This window comes from Notamacropus eugenii, chromosome 2 (assembly GCF_028372415.1).
Source record: "Notamacropus eugenii isolate mMacEug1 chromosome 2, mMacEug1.pri_v2, whole genome shotgun sequence".
Classification (NCBI taxonomy): Eukaryota; Metazoa; Chordata; class Mammalia; order Diprotodontia; family Macropodidae; genus Notamacropus; species Notamacropus eugenii.
Window position 1 is genome coordinate 143,714,932 of NC_092873.1, and position 19,898 is coordinate 143,734,829.

Genomic DNA, 19,898 nt, shown 5'->3' on the forward strand with positions numbered 1-19,898 from the left:
TATGGACTAAAATGCTTCAAGGGAAGTTATCCCAGGATGAATGGGAAATGCTCAAGAATAAAATTCTAAAGACACAAAGAGAAAAACTGTAATGGAAAGGAAAAATGGAATTTGCCTGAAAAGGCTCATTTGAAAGCAGAGGGAACTCACCAACTAATTTAGAGTAAAAAAAAAAATGTAGAGAATATGGGAACAAGACCAGTGCTGGTCTTTCTCTACTTCTTTACTTAAAAAGTTTCCCACATATGAGAAGCATAACTCCACTCTATTGCAAAAGATTTAAGTCCTCATGTATATACTTCAGATAACTTTCTCTCCAAAACTGTCCAAATCCTGTTTTTCATACCCGTATATTTGAAATATTTATTAGTATAAAGTTTTTTTCTACTTTTTTAGGTATCAAAATGTTCATCTTTCAAAATTGGGATATCTCTCATCAGTTTGCAATCAATACAAATTTCTTGGGTTTCAGTAAGAAGGGGGTAGCTTCCAGGAAAACTGATATTGGTTCTATTTTTTAATATGACATTCCTGGAAATTTGTCTTTATCAAATATAGGGCTAGAATGTTTTATTGCTATTAGCGCTTGTTTATCCGGTCTGTTCTAATGATTAAACTTTTCTATTCTTATGCCAGTAGCAGATAATTTTGATGATTGTAATTGTATAATGTAGTTCGAGAACTGATAGCTACGCTTCCTTCATCCCTACTTTGTTCATTATTTCTCTTGCTCTTTTAGAGAGATATTCTTTTCCTCCAAATGCATTATTTTCTCTAGTGCTATTAAATACTGTCTGTATAATTTGATATGTATGGTACTAATTCTATACATTAATTTATGTAGTTATTTTCATGTTTCAACCATAAGCATTTCTCTAATTAAGAATGGTTTTTAGTTTTATTTAAGAAAATATTGTATCTTTCATGGCAGCTTGATTCCCAGCTATTTTATGCAGTTAGTAGCTATTTTGAGTAAAATTTCTCTATCATTTACTCTTATTTTTTGTTATTAATGTATAGAAATATTGATGAATTTGTGTGTTTTATATCTTGTTACTTTACTCAATCTATTAATCATCTCAGTGTAGAATCATTTTACCTTCAAATAAAGGAAATTATGTCCTTTCCCGGAGTTTTTATTTTTAATTTCACCTTATTTTCTTATTTCTGTATCTAACATTTCTAGTGCTGTGTCAAATAATAGTGGAGAGGAAAGACATTCTTACTTGGTCATCCTCTAGATTTTGCCACCATCCTAAAATATAAGACTTTTATGTTATTGAGCTGAGATTTGTTTATCTGATTAAAATCTATCACCATTTTGCCTGTTTCTCTACTTTGCAACCCCAAGTCATGTCCTTTGATCCCCCTGTCACCTCTAATTCTTTGATCTCTCTTTTTTTGATCTCTAATTCTTTGATCTCTCTTTTCTTTTTCAGTTTTTTCTAAACTATAACCCTGTGCAAGTTATACCCTTGCCCATCTTGACTCCTTGCTGAACCAGTTCAACTCTGCTTTTTCATCTTCTTGACATTTTGCCACATCACTTTGCCATCTTCCATCACCTGTGCTTTTATACACAAGCTACTGAGGAGATCTGGAGGAAAAAAACCACAAAACTGTGCTGATTGGGTGCACCAAAAATTTTATGTTACATGACCTCAACTGGGCTCTCACTGCTGTAAGGCAATCTTTTTACAGTTCCCTAATTAACTCCATATCCCATTCACCACAATAGTTATTTCAATTCTTTTCATTCCTCCCCAAACCTTTCATTTTATCCCTCTTCCCACCCACTAGCTGAGAACCTTGCCCCATATTTTACTGAAAAAGCAGAGGCTATTCACCAAGGGCTCTATTTTCTACCCTATTTGTCATTTCACATAACCCAGATTCCTTCTGCCACTATCTCCTTCTTCATTCATTTCATATTGTGAAATGACCCTTCTCCTTACCAAAGCAAAATCACAAGTGATTCCATTCCATCTTGTCTTCGCCAGCATATTGCCCCCTCTATAATCCTATTCTTTCACCAATCATCAGTCTCTTCCTTTCTGCTGGATAATTCTCTACATGCTCCACAAGTATGCCCATGTCTACCCCCATATATAAAAATTATGATTTGATCTATCCATTCCTGCTAGTCATTGTACCACATCCCCCTCCCCCCTTTGGGCTAAACTCATTGAGAAGGCCATTTTTAAAAAGGATTTTACTTTTCTTTTTGCTTTTTTTCTTAACTCTCTATGGTCTGGCTTCTGACTTCATCATTTAATGGAAATTACTTTCTCTAAAGTTACTTGCCCAATCTTACGGAATTTTCTCGGTCTTCATCCTTTTTGATCTCTTTAGACTTTGACACTGCTGAAGCTGAGAGTGATTACTATAGGTTTTCATAACACTACTTGATCTTGGTTCTTTACTAGATTTTTATCCAGGTCACTCCACCTAAAAGTGAGTGTCTCATAGGGCTTTCTCCCTGGCCTCTTTCTCTTTTTGCTCTATATTATTTCACTTGGTGGTCTATCAATTAGCTACCATGGACTCTGTTTTCATTTGTATACTGACAATTCATGGTACTACTTATTCAGTCCCAATTTCTCTGCTGATTTTCATTCTTGCATCTCAGTGTGTGTTCGTCCTTCATTACCAAAGAAGACTACGCCATCAGAGGAATGATGACACTACTTGCACTGGACTTTGGTTTTTTTTGAGTGAGGGAGGGCTGTGCAGGTCACCAGCCTCACTTCTCTTCCAGAGCCATCTGAGTCCAGTGACCAGATATTTATCAGGATGACTGGAAAAGACCCAGGATGAAACAATTGGGGTTAAGTGACTTACCCAAGGTCGCACAGCTAGTGAGTGTCAAGTGTTTGAGGTGAGATTTGAACTCAGGTCCTCCTGAATCCTGCACTGGTGCTCTATCCACTGCACCACCTAGCTGCCCCTTCTTGCATCTACAACTGCTAATTAGACATTCAAACTGGATGTTTTATAGACATCTTTAAACTCAATATATTTGAAACTAAACTCATTTTCTTTCTGCCTAAATGCTCTCCTATTTCCAATTTCCCCCTAACTGTTAATATTTTGTATTATGCTACTCCTCCAGGTTTTATTTATCTCTTTGCACCTCCAACTCTCCATATCCAATTTATCACCAAAGTCTGTTGATTTTATTTTTCAAATCATCTCTCACATATGTCTCATTCTCTTTTCTGACACTGCCACCACTTGGGTGCAGGACCTCATCATCTCATGCCTAGACTATTGCAATAGCTTGCTAGTTGGTCTGTCTGCCTTAAGTCTTTATAAAATCCAGTGACTCCATGTCGACACAAGGATCAAATATAAAATGCTCCATTTGGTTTTCAAAGACCTTTAGAACCTGCCCCCTCTCTCCCACCTTTTTTAGCTTTCTTTCACCTTACAACCCTCTATTAACTCTGAATTACAATAATAGTGACCTCCTTGCTGTTCTTACACAAGACACTCCATTTCTCAACTACAAGCACTTTCACTGCATCTCCCCCATGCCTGATTTCAAAGATAAAATTTCACTTTCTATAGGAAGCAATTCTTCATCCCCTAAGTTCTAGTGCCTTCTTTCTATTGATTATTTACTATTTATTCTGTATGTAACTCCTTTGGACATAGTTGTTTGCATGTTGTTTTCCCAACTAAATTCATCCCCTTGGGAATAGAGACTCTTCTGCTTTTCTTTGTATCCCCAGTGCTTAGTACAGAGCTTGGCACATGACAGATGCTTAATAAATATTTATTGACTGATAAGTTTTTGTTATTTACATGATTAACTATGCTAATTACTTTCTTAAAGTTGATCCATCCTTGTGTCTCTGATATGAATTCCAATTGGTTATAGTTATTTGCTCTTGGGTTTATTGCTATAGCCTTCTTTTCCCTATGGGGTAGGGAATCTGCAGCCTCAATACCACATGTGACCCTCTAGGTCCTCAAGGGTGGCCCTTTGGCTGAATCTAAACTTCACAGAACAAATTCTTTCATCCTTAAGTTCTGTGAAGTTTGAACTCAGTCAAAGGACTACACTTGAGGACCTAAAGGACTATGCGTTCCCTACCCCACCCTATAACTTTCACCCTTTGGCCTTAGCTTTGCGCTTGGTATCTATACAAGTTGTATAATTTATATTTTACATAAATATCCTTGAATGATTTATTATTGATATTTAGAATAACAGTTCATATGTACGTGCTATTTTTAATAATAATATAATAATACATATTTATACAACACTTTAAGGTTTAGGAAATATTCTTTCCAAAACAGCCCAGGAGGGAGTTCATGTGGAAAGTATTTATCCTTGCTTTCTTAAGGAGGGGCCAGTGGAGTTTGGAGAGGTTGAATGAATTGTTAAATGTCACATAATAATTGAAGGACCTGGACTTCTCTATGCATAAAACTAAGATATCTCAAGAAAAATAATGTCATGTTTTCTTTATATCTTCTCCAGGTTAAATGTTCTCACTTCTTTCAACCATTCCATAGGCTGTATTTTTTTTTTTATTGATGAATTTTCTATCATCATTTTATAATGTACAACTGCCATAGAGTCATTCCTTATATTAAAGGAAAACAGTTCAGGAAAATTGAATACCCCAGCAACCTTGTCTGGCACCACATATAACATTTCCACAATCAGAGTACTCCATCTCTTTATTATGGGAAAAAAGCGTATTTCAATATGTGTACTTTTGAGTCTCCTCACCTCATCCTGATCATCCTCATCTCTATGTATTCTAACTTGCCAACGTCTATCTTAAAATGTGATGTCCAGAACTGATCACAGTATTATGTGTGTTCTGATGAAAATTGAAATTGTAGAATACTGTGCTTTAATTCTATTAATGTAACCTAAAAACATGTTAGGTTTTTCTCTTTTTTTCTGTCATTTAACATTCTGGTCTTCCCTTGCCTCCAACCCCAACCTCAATATGAGCGACTGGTAAGCCATGTCTCCTTCATTCTGTACCCATGTATTTGATTTAAGAAATTGTAAGTGAGTTTATATTTACCTCTATTAAATTTTGTCTTGTTAGTTTTTTTTATTGTTTCAGACTGCTGAGATAATTTAGGCCCTCATTTTTTCAATCAGCTTATATGTATAACTCTCCCTTCTTTGTTTCATTGAAGGTTAATTAAGTATGTCTACTATAGCTTCATAAAAGTCATTAAAAAAAATTGAGGACCAAGCTTTATGGTGCGTAACTAGAGACTTTTCTCACTCTTGATACAAATTTATCAGCCAGCAATCTGTTGTGAGTCTAACTGTTCTATCATCCAGACTATGTCTCCATCTTGACCATAGAAATATGATATGAGATTCTGTTAAATTTATTCCTGAAAATCCAGGCACACTAATTCTGTGGCATCTCAGGATCTATCAGACTAAAAACCTTAGTAAGGAAGGAAATGAGATTGATTTCACAGGACTTATTTGTAGTAAATCTTGGCTAGTTCCTAATGATCACAATTTTCTATTCTAATTGTTCACTAGTGTTTGTTCTGGAGTTTTTCTGGAAATTCTTAAAGTGTGTTAAGACTCTCTTTGCTTCCCTTCCCTGGCCCCCCCACTCCCATTTCCTCAAACTTAATTGAATGTGTTTTTTTTAAAGTCCATATGTACTTGGGTTCCTGAGACTGACAAAGAGAAATGGGTGAATTTCTAGGGAGTGTTGAATATTGGTACAAATAAAACTTACAGAATAGTCAATGGTTTAGGTTGTATTTTATGCCTTCTCTTCTGGAAAATTTTCCTTTTTTTCACTTATTTTTTTCCTTTTGGACTCTGCAGCTGACTGGGATTATCACATTGTGATTTTCTTGGATCACCTCAGTGATCAGAACTATGGAAACTAGAAAGCAAGTGTGAATATAATTTCCCGTTTCTGGTATTATTGGTATACAGAATAAGGTTTGATCTCCACCTCCCACTTTTTCATTTTTTCTTGTGGTCAATATAGAGACAAATTTCAGGTAGTACGTATGTAACATTGGCTGTAGTTCCCTGCATGGCATAATCTCACGTGGTAGGTTATTAGCTGTCATGCCAGTTATCCACTTTAAGACTCTATCCTACCCATTATGGTGTTCTTTATTGAACTGTACTCTAGATACATCTAAAAATATATTGCATTTCACACATTAGCTTCCTTACCATCTGTTTCATTTCATGTACAATGTCTCTTATGAGTAGGGCTATCCACAGAACCATAGAATCTTAAAGCTGAAAGGAGACCTAGAGTTTATCTAGCTCAAACTCTCTATTTTACAAATAAGAGAACTAAAAACCACAGAGGGAAAGTTCAAGGTCACCAATTTAGTTGGTAGCACAGCCAGGACTGGTACCCAGGTCTGTTAATTTTTGGGTCCAGTTTAGTGCAAAATTCAAGATCAACATTACGCCTTTCTATCTGTGCGTGTGTGTGCGTATGTGCATGTGCGTGTGCGTGTATGTGTGTGTGTGTTTGTCCTTCTTTGCCAAAGAAGACCATGCCATCAGAGAAATAATGACATGACTTGCACTTGGCTTTGTTTTGAGTGAGGAAGGGCTGTGCAGGTCACCAGCCTCACTTCTCCTCCAGAGCCATCTGAATCCAGTCACCAGATATTCATCAGGAGGAGCGGAGATGATCCAGGATGAGGCAATTGGGGTTAAGTGACTTGCCCAAGGTCACATAGCTAGTGAGTGCCAAGTGTCTGAGGTGAGAGCTGAACTCAGGTCCTCCTGACTCCTGCATTGGTGCTCTATCCACTGCACCACCTAGCTGCCTATCTATTTCACCTATGAAAACCAATACCATAAAAAGATTTTCTTTTACAGGAATTTCTCAAAGGAAGAAACTCAAGCTATCTGAAAAAATGTTCCAAATCACAGATAACAAGAGAAATAAAAATTAAAGCAATTATAAGGTTCTATCTCACTCTCAGATTTGTAAAGTTAACTAAAATACCAAAAATGTAATAGGAACTAATATTTGCACAGTACTCAAAGGTCTGCAAAGCATTTTACTTAACCAAATTGAATCTCCCAATATACAGATGGCAACGAGAGGTTAAGTGACTTGCTCAAGTCACATAGCTGTGTCAATGAAGCTGGATTTGAACTCAAATTTTCCTGACACCAATTCCAATATTCTATTCACAACTAGGTGGCTCACAGGCCACTAGGAGCCTAAAATGACAAATACAGGAGGGACTGTAGCAAAACCAGCACAATGGTGGAGATACAAATTACCATGGCCATCACAGAAAGTAATTTGGATCTGAGCCCAAAAAGTTACTAAATGACCCAGCAATATTTCTACTAGGCCTATATCCCAAAGAAATCAAAGAAAAAGGAAAAGATCATGTGTGTAGAAAAACATTTATAGCAATTCTTTTTGTAATGGCAAAGAACTAGAAACTGAGGGAGTACTCATCAATTGAATGACTGAACAAATTATGGTAGATAAGTGTAATGGAATAGTATTGTGTTGTAAGAAATGGCGAGAAGGTTTCAGAGAAACTTGGGAAGACTTAAATGAACTGATGCAGAATGAAATGAGACCCAGGAGAACAATTTAAAAACATAATATCAACACTGTAAAAACAATTTAGAAAGCCTTGGAAACCTATCAACACAATAATTTCAGAAGAATGATGAGGAATGTTATTGACCTCCTGGTAAAGAAATGAGGACTAGTATGCAGAAAAAGATATATTCTCGGATATGACCAACATGGAGATTTGTTTGCTTAAAATATAACAAAGTCAGAGGGGGAAAATGAAACAATGCTAGAGGGGAAAGTCTTCTCAGGCAGAAGCACGCCCAATACTAAGATGAAAACAAGATAACTAGGAGGCAACACAGTGTTTAGGGAGATAATTGAGGATTTTACTCAGTAGGAGGTCACAGATGTTTTAAGGCAGTTCACCCAAAGGATGGGAGAATTGTTAATATCTTGGATGATGAGAATCAGTGATGAAGGGGCTGGATAGATGGCATGGATTGCTTGAAAATTATTGGTATTAGGATCCTTTTGTACAGCAAGCTTTTAGAGTTTACAACATGCAGGGATAATATTACCACTAATCTGTTAGTTTTGGCGCAGAAGGATGAAATAAGCAATATGCTACTGACGCTATGTGGCCCAAGCAGAGATAGAACCTACTATTCACTTAGGGACTGTCTGAGAAAGTTAAAGGAGGAGGTAATGAAGATTGCCATAATGATCGGAAACACAGATGCTTTCTATGATACCCCCTTAGCAGTTTCCCATAGGAGTATAATAGTGAAGATGGCTTCTCCTGCTTACAAGCACCTGGTTCTGACTCCAATAATTGGTGAAAGAGAGCACCTTCTTTTGGTGGTGCTGGACAAGATTTCATAGTTAAGTGACTGGGGAAATGATAAATTTCCTCAAGAGGGAAAATAGCCAGCGGATTCAAAGTCAGAATGGATTGACAAGAAAAGAATTGTTTATTATTCAGGGGTAGATTTTGGAAGAATAGATGGTATTCCATCTAATGAATTGTACAAAATGTACCAAGAAAAGGTGCTTGGTACTAGACAGAATAGAGAGTAAGAACTACCCCTACAGATCCTCCTGAACCCTTGTACCCAAGTTTATCACATCTTCAGGGAGAATAGAAAATTGACTGAGTCCAAGGTCAGATCAAAAAATACACAGGAGGAATTATAGATCCCATATCCATTTGACCACATATTGAAAAAATGGATCAAACAATGTAATTAGGGCATTAATAGATGCTGGGGCAGAGACCTCCCTTGTATATGGAAACGCTGATCAGTTTAAACATTGAACTCCTATTACCATCACAGGGTTGGGAGGGGTTGAAATATCAGTCAGACAAGTCAAACTAAAGATGAAAATTGAACAATTACCTAAGAAATGATATACTATGGTAATTGTAACCATTTCTGAATATATCATTGGAATAGATATATTGAGAGTTATGACTTTAAATTTACCTAAGGGAAGAAATCAATTTTCAATAAGAAAGGAATTAATACAGTTTTAGTGGGTAAAATAAAAATGGACCCAATCACTTTACCTGAATCTTTAAAGCAATATCATGTGCCAGGTGGTCAAGATGAAATTGCTAATACTATATAGGAGTACATGTATTGGCTGAAGTGATAGATTCTAATTATCAAGGAGAAATTATTGTGACATTACAAACCTTAGTTGAAGAATCTATACAGTTTTGTAAAAATTACAGAATAGTTCAAGTGATTATTATTCTATGTGAAACAATACCCCTTGTGAAAACTGACCCTCCTTGCAAAATAACTAGCAGAGGAACTGAAGGGTTGGATTCTACTGGTAGAATAAAATTGGGAGCTAAAGTAAGGGTAAAACAGAAGCCAGATGATATTCCAAAGGTTGTGGAAATTATAACACACGGGAAAGATAATACCATAACTCTTGTTTATTCAGGAGAGGATGATTACCCAATTATACCTCTAACTCATATATTTTACTGTGAATAAGGCTATGATAGTGAGTTCATGGACTCTAGAAGTATGGATGACACTGTATCTACCCTGCTTCTGGTTATTGTCTCCTTGTTTCTTTTTGGTTTGTTGAATGTTAAACTTATATGCTAGATTTCTTTCTCGCAGACTTAATACCCTCCACCTGCAGATACCTGATCACTTAAGTTGGATGTCTCTTCTTGTCCACGACTGTGATGTGTCACCCCAGGACCTGATGTCGACCAAGCTCTGGATGCCAATTAAAGAACTGACCTCTCCAGTGGGGCCTGTTGGGGCAGGGACAGGTCTATGGCCAATTTTAGCGGGAAGTAGCTATGGAAGAAGAGACCTTTGTCCCTTACCCCAAGATTTTAGGCCCCATTTGTTGGAGGGGGAATGGTGGGGTACTTGTGCTCAAGCCCCACTCTAAGATATTGTTTTGTGTGCTTATTTTGTGTGATCCCTGCTATATTGTTGTAAAATTCTGTTGACACCAGTTGACTTATGTAGTGCATAAGAAAGATCTTGGGGCCGAATGAATTGTTAATGTAGTTTTGCTTAATTTGAAGATCTTTCCCATCCATTAAATCACATGGAAGCCTAAATCTCATGTGATGGGAGGAGCTTGCTGAATGGGTGGAGCAGGAAGGGTAGAGCAGAACTGGGAGAAAGTTGGTGAGAACAGTTAGAGCAGAGGAGAGACAGGACACAGGCAGGCACAGTTAGCCTTGTGAGTGTTTACTTGTGGGAAGTACCTGGCAGTAGAAGGGAATGGTGTTGTCTCCTGCAATGCTAATGTGTATTGGCTTCTTGGTTACTAAGATGGATTTGGCTTTCTGGTGTCTGAATAAACGTTTTTCTTCTGCCTTCTCTATGGAGAGTCTATTATATTCTGAGATTCAGAATTACTCCAGCATATTCATAGTCTCCAATGGTGCTGTATTCCTTGGAGATACAGAGAATTATCTCCATAAAGATTATAGTTCAGTTTTAGAAGTACTTTTACTTTGAAAAGGGATTATGCCAGAGGTTTTAACCTGCTAGTCCATCTTTGATGAAGTGGGCATCATTCTTATTTATTAGTCCTCCAGAATAATGGTTGACCCTGGAAACAAAATCTATTGCTTTTTAAAGCTGCATGATTAATTATCACTGCCTGTATCATTAAAAGTCCATTCATAGGATAGATTCTTTAGCTTTTATATACACATACCTCCTCCCCCCATTCACCACTTTCAACCTCCTCACACCCTTTAAGGATTTCCTTTGACCCATATCCGTTTACATCTTCCACCTCCCCCATTTGTAGAGCACAAAATGAGAAGTGTTCTAAGCATTTAATAGGCACTCTATAGTGACTAAATATTGAACTCTTGTATTGACTATGAATCTTAAATCATTATCTATTTTACTAATATAGAACAAGCCATTTTGTATGCTTAGCGTATGCTACCTATTTTCAGAATAAAATAGTATTAAATTTAGAAATAAGAACAAATATCCAAGTTCCTTATACTATCCCCTCCTCCAATTGAAATAGTAAAGAGAAGAACGTATAAAAAAATTCCACACATAACATAAAAATAAACCATAATTAAAAATGAGCAAATCAAAGTGGTAATGTAATTTAAAAATACAATAGAGCAACTGCATTAACTAAAATACCAGAATCAATGCAAATGGAACTAGATATATTATCCTGACAGCATCCTCAAATAAATAAATGATACATTCAACGAAATGAAACAAACATCTGAAATGTTAAGGCAGTCATTATGCCAAATAGCACAGCATTAGAAAGTTTTAAAAAATCATGTGAAAAATTAAACAATTTAAGACTCTTAAAAGAATGAAAAGAAAAATGAATAAAACAGATATGGAAGATACAATAGAAACCCTGCCAAAATTTGCAAAATCAGAAAACTTACCATAGTGGAAAACAATATTGTAGGCTATTAAGAGAAGTTGGAGAATGGTTAAAAATCAGTGAATTATTCAAACTATTTACAAACAAACAAACCAAAGGGATAGACCTGGAGGATAGATTGTGGTGCAGCAAACTTAGACAGCCTAGAAAAGTTACAAAAACAAAAAGAATTTAGATGTCATATTATACAAAAACATCTAAAAAAATCTCAGAATTCATAGAAACACTTGGTGAAATTAAAAAAAAATTGAAAGAATCCACAGTACATAATGAAGATCTCAAGATTTAATATGCCTAAATACATCATAGTTAAACTCCCAATCTATAACCATAAGGAAAAATAATGCTAAAACTGCCAAAAGAAGCCCAAATTTATTTTTGTTATTATTTCTTAAAAATTCAGAATTAGTATCACATCAGGCTCACAATGACAAAATACAGCCATGGTCCTCAAAATTATTTGCCCAGAAAAACTGACATGCTCTCTGAGGCCAAGAGATGGATTTATGAGAAGAATCAGAGAATGTCTGAGCTGAAAGTAGCCTTAGAAGTTACATAGCACAACTTTGTGTAGTAGATAGAGAGGCGATGTCAGATTTGCAAAGATCTGGAATCAAATCCTGCTTTTGAAACCTACTAAATGTATTATCCTGTACAAGTCATTTAACCTTTTACTGTTCTGTGCAGTGCTCTAACAGTATAAATTGCAAATGAAGTGCTTGTCTTCACTGGTAGAGGGAATGACTTCATTGCAAGTTTTCTATGTTAATAAAACCACAAATCTAGTCTAAAATCATCATCATCATCCTCCTCATTACTGTCGTCACCACCATCATCACAATACTTGTTTATTGATCCAAATATAAACTAGATCTTACTCTCCACTTACCAGCCTAATTTAAATGTAGACATATAATTCCCTTCTGACTGACTTTTGCCTCCCAAGTTATGAGATAAACCTGTGCTATATAGGAAGTTAATTTTGAAGTTTCCTCTCCCTGGTCTCTTTTTCCCTCCCTCTACTAAAATGTAGGTTGGTCCATGTGTGAACAGTATTTACTTAAGTCAGGTTCTCTTTCCCTTCTGCTCCAGTTTGGGCAACTTTATAGCCCCTTCTCAGTCATCTATTCCATTTCTCAATTATCCAACTTGTCTAAATTTATAGTAAATATGATTTCATATATTTTTTTTTCACTGTTTACTTCCTTTTTTTTTCTTTTCAAAGAAATTTCATTTTAGGGGTAAGACCTATTGGGGGCAGTCCATACATGGATGAATATGTATTTCTGAAACAGGATACAGTATGGAATTTGCCCTTTAGCTCTTTCCATCAAATTTATTGTTTTAATTTATTTAAATGAATCGAGTGTTCAAAACCACCATGATCATGTAATTAAATCAAATGTTTGAAAAGAAGCATTACTTCTCAATCCACTGTACCAAGTTCTACCAACACCAGAATGGCTAGGAAGCACTATCTCACATGATTCTTACTCACGGATGGAATCCCTTTTAATGGACTATAGGGTAATGAATGCCTTTTATTAGAAAAAAAGATTAAGGGACAGAACTTCCGGCAGAAAATGTGTTCCATATGGCTCAAAGTTCCATTAAAATTGAAATTTTATGGATTCTATAGTAAATGTGGATGTTGTTCTCCAAAGAAACACAGGGTGAAATCTCTTTTTGATGGTGATTGTCATTGGGCGAAACTGACACCCACATCGTAGGCTACCTCCTATGTTACACTACATTTACCAAGTGAGATGGTGTATGCAAAGTGCTTTTGCAAACCTGAAGGCACTTCATAAATGGGAACTATTATTGTAATGGCACAAATATTTATTATTTGCCTACTGTATATAAAGCATTGCTGTCCATCCTCATCCTCCACGAAATTGTTGGTTTATTTGGTTGTCTATACATAATTCTTACAAGGCGGGGCTTTTATTTAGAGAGTGCAGAGGTGGGGTAATGAGAAGTATTTAAAAAGCGCATCAGTGAAACATTTAGACGACATGCCAAAGAAAACAAAAGGTAGTACAATTGGGGCCATAATAAATACAGTGATTCTGTTACTACCTTATACAAATTTACATGGACTCACTCGCAAATATGTAAAATTATATGTATTTTCTATATACACATATTTAAATATATGCACACGTATATGTGATCTTTGAGGAAGCTAGGTAGACTAGTGAACAGAATGCCAGGCCTCAAGTCAGGAGTTCAAACCTCACCTCAGACACTTACTATCTGTATAACCCTGAGCCAGTTACTTAACCCTATTTGGCTCAGTTTACTCATCTGTAAAATGACCTGGACAAGGAAATGGCAAAGCACTCTGGAATTTTTGCCAAGAAAACCCCAAATGAAGTCACAAAGAGTTGGGCATGAGGGAATAAATGACCAACAAACAGACACATACACACGCATGCACACATACACATAGATACTGTATGTATAATAGATATGTGTATGCATATACCCACATACATATATACACATATACACATACATATGGAAGTGTTTATATATAAATATACACACATATACACATGTATGTGTATATCAGCTAGGTGGCATAGTGCATAGAATGCTGGACCTAGCGTTGGTAAAACTCATCTTCCTAAGTTCAAATCTGGCCTCAGACACTAGCTAGGGGACCCTGGGCTAGTCACTTAACACGGTCTGCCTCAGTTTTCTGCTCTGTAAAATGAGCTACAGAAGGAAATGGCAAACAATTCCAGTATTTTTGCCAAGGTAGCACTAAATGCGGTCATAAGGGGTTAGACATGACTGAAAACAGTTGAACAATTACATAAGTATATACATATATACACAAACACATGTATATGTAGGAGTGGTGTATATTTATGCATACACACACAAAACCCACATACTTTCCCTCTTCATCTCTGTTTTCTAGCGTCCCTGGTTTCCTTTAAAATCTAATTAAAACCCAGTCTGCTATGAGAAGCCTTTCCCAATACCCTAGAATTCTAGACCCTTCCCTCTGTTATTATTTCCTATTTATCCTGTTCATAACTTGTTTGTACACAGTTGTTTGTGTGTTGTCTCTCCATTGGATTGTGATCTCCTCAAAGGCAGGGACTATCTCTCACCTTTCTTTGTTTCCCCACTGCTTAGCATGCCATCTGGCACATTGTAGACACCTAATAAATGCATATTACTGACTGATAGTAGTTCTTTAAAAAAACACACTATATATAATAGAAGTTCACAGTTTCTTATACAATCTTCTTTCTGCTGTTCTTTGATTACTGAAATTGTGTTTATTGATGCCTAAGTTCCCAGTAAGAAAGAACATAAAAAATTCCTACTCTAATTCTTCATTCAACCATGGAGGACATGGTGGATTCTCAAAGGGTTTGTCTGTGGGCTACAAGTACTGGTAGGTTCTGCCAAGCTGGAGAAACTTAGAAAAGGGGATCTGCTGATGGACTGTGAATGTCTGTGATTCAAAGACAAAGCAAAGTAGGACTACAGAGGTTTGTGCAGAAGATCAGTCACCAGCTATTAAATGTTTTGAGCCACAGTGAGCCATTGAGGTCATTCATTAAGGAAGGAATGGTGAGGCTGTGAACTGAGTCCGTGCAGAGAAAGGTAAGTAATTTTACTTTAATTAGCTGTGGTGTTCCATTGCCTTTGACTTAACCTGGACCAGTCATAAATTTCATTCCATGTAATGTTTAATTAATTCTAGTTGAATTTTTGGACTTTGAGATTCTAAAGTAGATTCTTCCCTTGTAATTGATCTCTGTGACTAAAGATTCTCCACAAAGTTGTCAAAGTGATATTTCTCAAATGTAGTCTGACTATGCCATATGTCTCCTCATACAGTTCAATGTGGCTGATTACTCCCTTTATTGTCAATAGAAACTAGTCTGCTTGACATTTAAAGTTCTTCAGAATTTGGTCCTAATCTACCTTTTTAACTTCATTATATATTCATAAGTTCTACTCTACAGCCAAACTGGCCTTTTTGCTCTTTGTAGTTCCTGATAATTAATAATGCTAGTATTTGTATAATGCTTTATGGTGTACCAAATGTAATGTTAATGAGAGTTAAAGATCTTTCCCACCTATTAGTAGGCCTCAGGTGGAGCCTATTAAGGGAAGCTTGACTAGGGGAGGCTTGTTTTATAGGAAGACCCACACCTTTTGTTAATTTCTAATGAGGCACTGGGTCAAGAGGGTCATGATACCTTCTGGCTTTGAAAAGTGTATATATGCTCTGAGGTGAAGTTTTACTTTGGGGCTTACTCTTTGGGAGAAGGTTCGTGTGTCAGATGAGACTCTGGGTAGCAGTTAAGGAGCCCCCCAACTTTGATAACTCAGATGCTGGTAAGTCTCTCTGGTAACTATATGTGTAGGTAATGGTCCAACCATTGGATCTGTCTGCTGATCTGTGATGTATGTATTGCTTAGGGTCAGACAGTTAGAAGCCCTATCTGTTGCTCTTTATTTCCCTGCTTGTATTTTCTCTGTTGGTATATGTAATTAAAGTAAATTGTTGACACCTCAAAAGTTGCTTTGTTTTTAGAAAAGCGTATCAAAGAACCTGTGCTAGCGGGTCATCCTGGGTATGCTAAGTTGCTTTTTGTTATATCAGCTTTACAATTATGATCTCATTTTTATCCTAACAATAAATTTGGGAGGTAGCATAATTATTATCCCAAATAAAGAGATGAGGAAACTGAGGCAAACAGGATTAAGTAACTTGCCCAGAGTCACACAGCTATTGATTTCTGAGGCATGATTTGAAGTCAGTTCTTTCTGACTTCAGGACTAGTTTTCTATCCCCCTTGCTCATAACCTCTCCCATCTCTATGCTTTTAATTAAACTGTCTCCCATGCCCTCTTCATTTCCACCACTTAAAAATCTCATTTTTTTTTTTTCAAAATCAACTCAAGAGCCACCTTCTATACCATCCCAAATGACCTCGTATTTATTTTTTTTTCATTTGTAGAATCATCTTTTTTCTTTTTTTGTGCCAATAGTTCCTTCCTTTTCTTTTCTTTTTATCTCCTCTTAAATTTTTTTTTATTTTTATTCGATTTTGAGTTCCAAGTGTTTTTCTCCCTTCCTCCTCTCCCCTGTCCACAAGAAGGCATGCAATCTGATATAGACTACCTTGTATTTATTTTGTATAAATTATGCATGATAATTAAATGTACCAAAAATACATGATTTCTCCCCTAATAGACTATAAACTCCTTGAGGGCCAGAATGGTTTCATGTTTATCTTTGTATTCTGAGAACCTAGCATATAATAGATAGTTCATAAATGGAATTTTTTTATTGCCAGTTAATTCAGTCTGGGAATAGTCATGCAAAGAAAGAAATGCTGTTTAAGAAGATAGAAAGCTGTTCTCTATACCATTTTAAGAGAAAGTTCTCTTTAGGTCATGACTGGGGAGGTGTTTCAACATTTTGAGTGCCTGAAATATATTATAAACATATGAGTGAGTTTATACTGAAGACTAACTATATAATCCAGATGCTTTTTGTGGGATGACATATATATATATATATATATATATATATATATATATATATATATATATATATATATATATATATATATATATATATATATATATACATGCTGTGAATAAGGTAGATGAAAAAGGTAAAATGGATAAATAATCAAAGCCTCTTGGACACAATCTATATGTTTTGACGTATTCTTGTGAAGCTTGAAAAAAACAAAATTGCTTTTATGATTTGATACATAGATAAATGGGAGAGATTAGGGCTGCTTTCAATTGGTTGGTATTTTTGTGTTGAGACAGCCAAAGTAACTTTGGGACAGGAATAAAGACAAGGTCTTATTGGCAAGGGGAAGTTAGTTCATAGAATCAATGAGAGGAAAGCAAGCCAAGAATGAGTGATTGCATCATATACCTTAGAATCTTATGGAGAACTGGTTATAAGTCTTCACTTGTCTCTTGGGTGGATGGATGGATGATGTGCAGACTTTCTAGGGTCCTGATTATTTAGTTACTTGAGGGCAATGAAGGTATATCATCATATCTCAATCACCTAGGTTCAAAATATTATTGTCAACCTGAACTCTTGCATCTCTCCTCTTCTTCATTCAATTAAGGCACTGTGGTTGTCATTGAGGAAGTTACAGGCTTATAGTTCTAGAGCTGAAAGGGAACCCAGGGGCCACCTAGTTCAACCAACTCAGTTTATAGATAAAGAGATTTAGGCCCAGGATGGTTAAATTAGTTGCCCAAGGTCACCAAGTATGCACCAGAGATGGGGTTTGACTTCAGGTCCTCTGTGTCTAGAGCCTTGTACTTTTTCCGCTGTACTGTCTCCCTCCAAAGATAAACTCTCTTAAGGAGTTTGGAACTGAATAGAAGTCAAATTATATATAGAAATCACTGTGATACAAGGTACAATGTGTTAAGTGTACAATTATAAAATATGTATATATCTATATTGTGTATTATGTAGGTATATATCTACATGATATGCAAATATACAGACATGCATACATACACATACATACATATATACATACATATGCACACACCTACATACCTATACCAGTGAGGTGGCACAGTGGATAGAAGGTGAGGCCTGGAATCAGAAAGACTCCAGTTCAGATCTGGTCTCAGACACATACTAGCTGTGTAACCCTGGGCAAGTCACTTGACTCTGTCTCAGTTTCTTCATCTGTAAAATGAGCTGAAAAAGGAAATGGCAAACCACTCTAGTAACTGCCAAGAAAACCCTAAAAGAAGTCGTGAAGAGTTGGACACAACTGAAATGACTTAACAACAACAACATAGGCCCTTAATAAAGGCTTGTTTCCTTCCTTCCTGGCCAGGTTTCCCATGGACTTTTTTCATTCATCCTATAGCATCTAGCACAGTCAATTGTTTATTGAGGTTGTTTGACAAATATTTGTTGAGTTGATTTTAATTAAAGTTAGAAAAGGTCTTTTAACAGTCTACCACTGTAGAATGACTTGAAGAAAGGAAAGATAAATGTCATGAAAAATATTTAGGAGGCTAAATCAATTGGGAGACTAAGCAATGGGATAGTTAGTGAGTGTGAACTAAGATTGTGACAGTTCGTGTTGATCACTAGCCCCTATATTTTTTAAAAATTATTTTTATAATTTAAATTCAACTTTATTTTATTTTTAGGCCTGAATTTTCTCCTTTTCATTCCTACTAATATCTTCTCAGTACAGGCTTTGATAACTTTATACTCCAATTATTACTAGGACCTTCTCATGGCACACCCTTTTGTTACAGTGCATTGAACCTCCAATGTGTCCTACATGAGTGCTGAGACGACTTGGGTTTGGATCTTGGCTCTGCCAAGTGACCTTGGGCAAGTCATTGAACTACTCTGTGGCTCAGTTTCCTCAACTGTGAAATCAAAGGGTTGGATGAAGTGACCTCTGAAGTCCTTTTCAACTTTGTGTCTATGACCCTGTAATTCCTCTTACCTTTCTATGCATGTCACTCTCTATCCCTTAAATCAACCACTACCAGTAACTCAGAAGAAATAAGAAACAAAGCTTTTAATGGTTATGCCTTGTCTACGAGATAAGTAAACCTAAAAACTATAAAACAGGAGGATTGGATTAGATGACCTATGGAGATTGCTTCCAGCTCCAAATTGATGACCTTTTGAACCTATCACCTTTAACCTGACTTTTCTGACATTCTCATCCCTACCTTTCTGTTTCTTCATACTTATCTCCAGCCAATTCCCTCTACAGATGTGTTGGACCCACCATATTGAGAATCAGCAAGTATAGCTCTAAGAATTGGAAGGGAGCTGAGAGCTCAATAGATGAGCCAAGTCCCAAGAAATGAAATGATTTTTACCAGGTCACAAAAGTAATAAGCAGAAGAGCTGGGCTTTGAATTGAGATTTTTCAACTGATTCCAGTGCTTTTCCCATTCCATTATGCTACATCACGCTAAAATTTGTCTCCTGTAACCTTCCTCTATTTGTACAAGTTCTGCCCATATAGAACCATACAATACAAATCTAATCTTTCTTCCATAATACATCCTTTTAATTTATAATTTTAGTTGATGAATTTCCCTTCTCCACACTAAGTAACCCTAGTGTAATCACTTACTGCTTATTTGATCTAGTGGTAGGCTCCTTCTCCTTCTTACCAACTCTCTTTACCTCTGGTTGTTCTCTAGGGTATAAAGGTCTATCTCATTTAAAATGTGGTGACCAGATGTGGTCTGACCTGAATTTTAGTGCTCCACAAATACTGTTTTATTTACATTACCCTTCAATTACTATTTTCTCTGATGAATCTCCTCCTCTGTGTTACTTATTTGGCACTTAGTGAATACTACTTTATATCATTATCTCTATCAATTTCTTTTGATTTTCATTAGTGTATTTAGGCATGTGTAGCATTTTTGTGG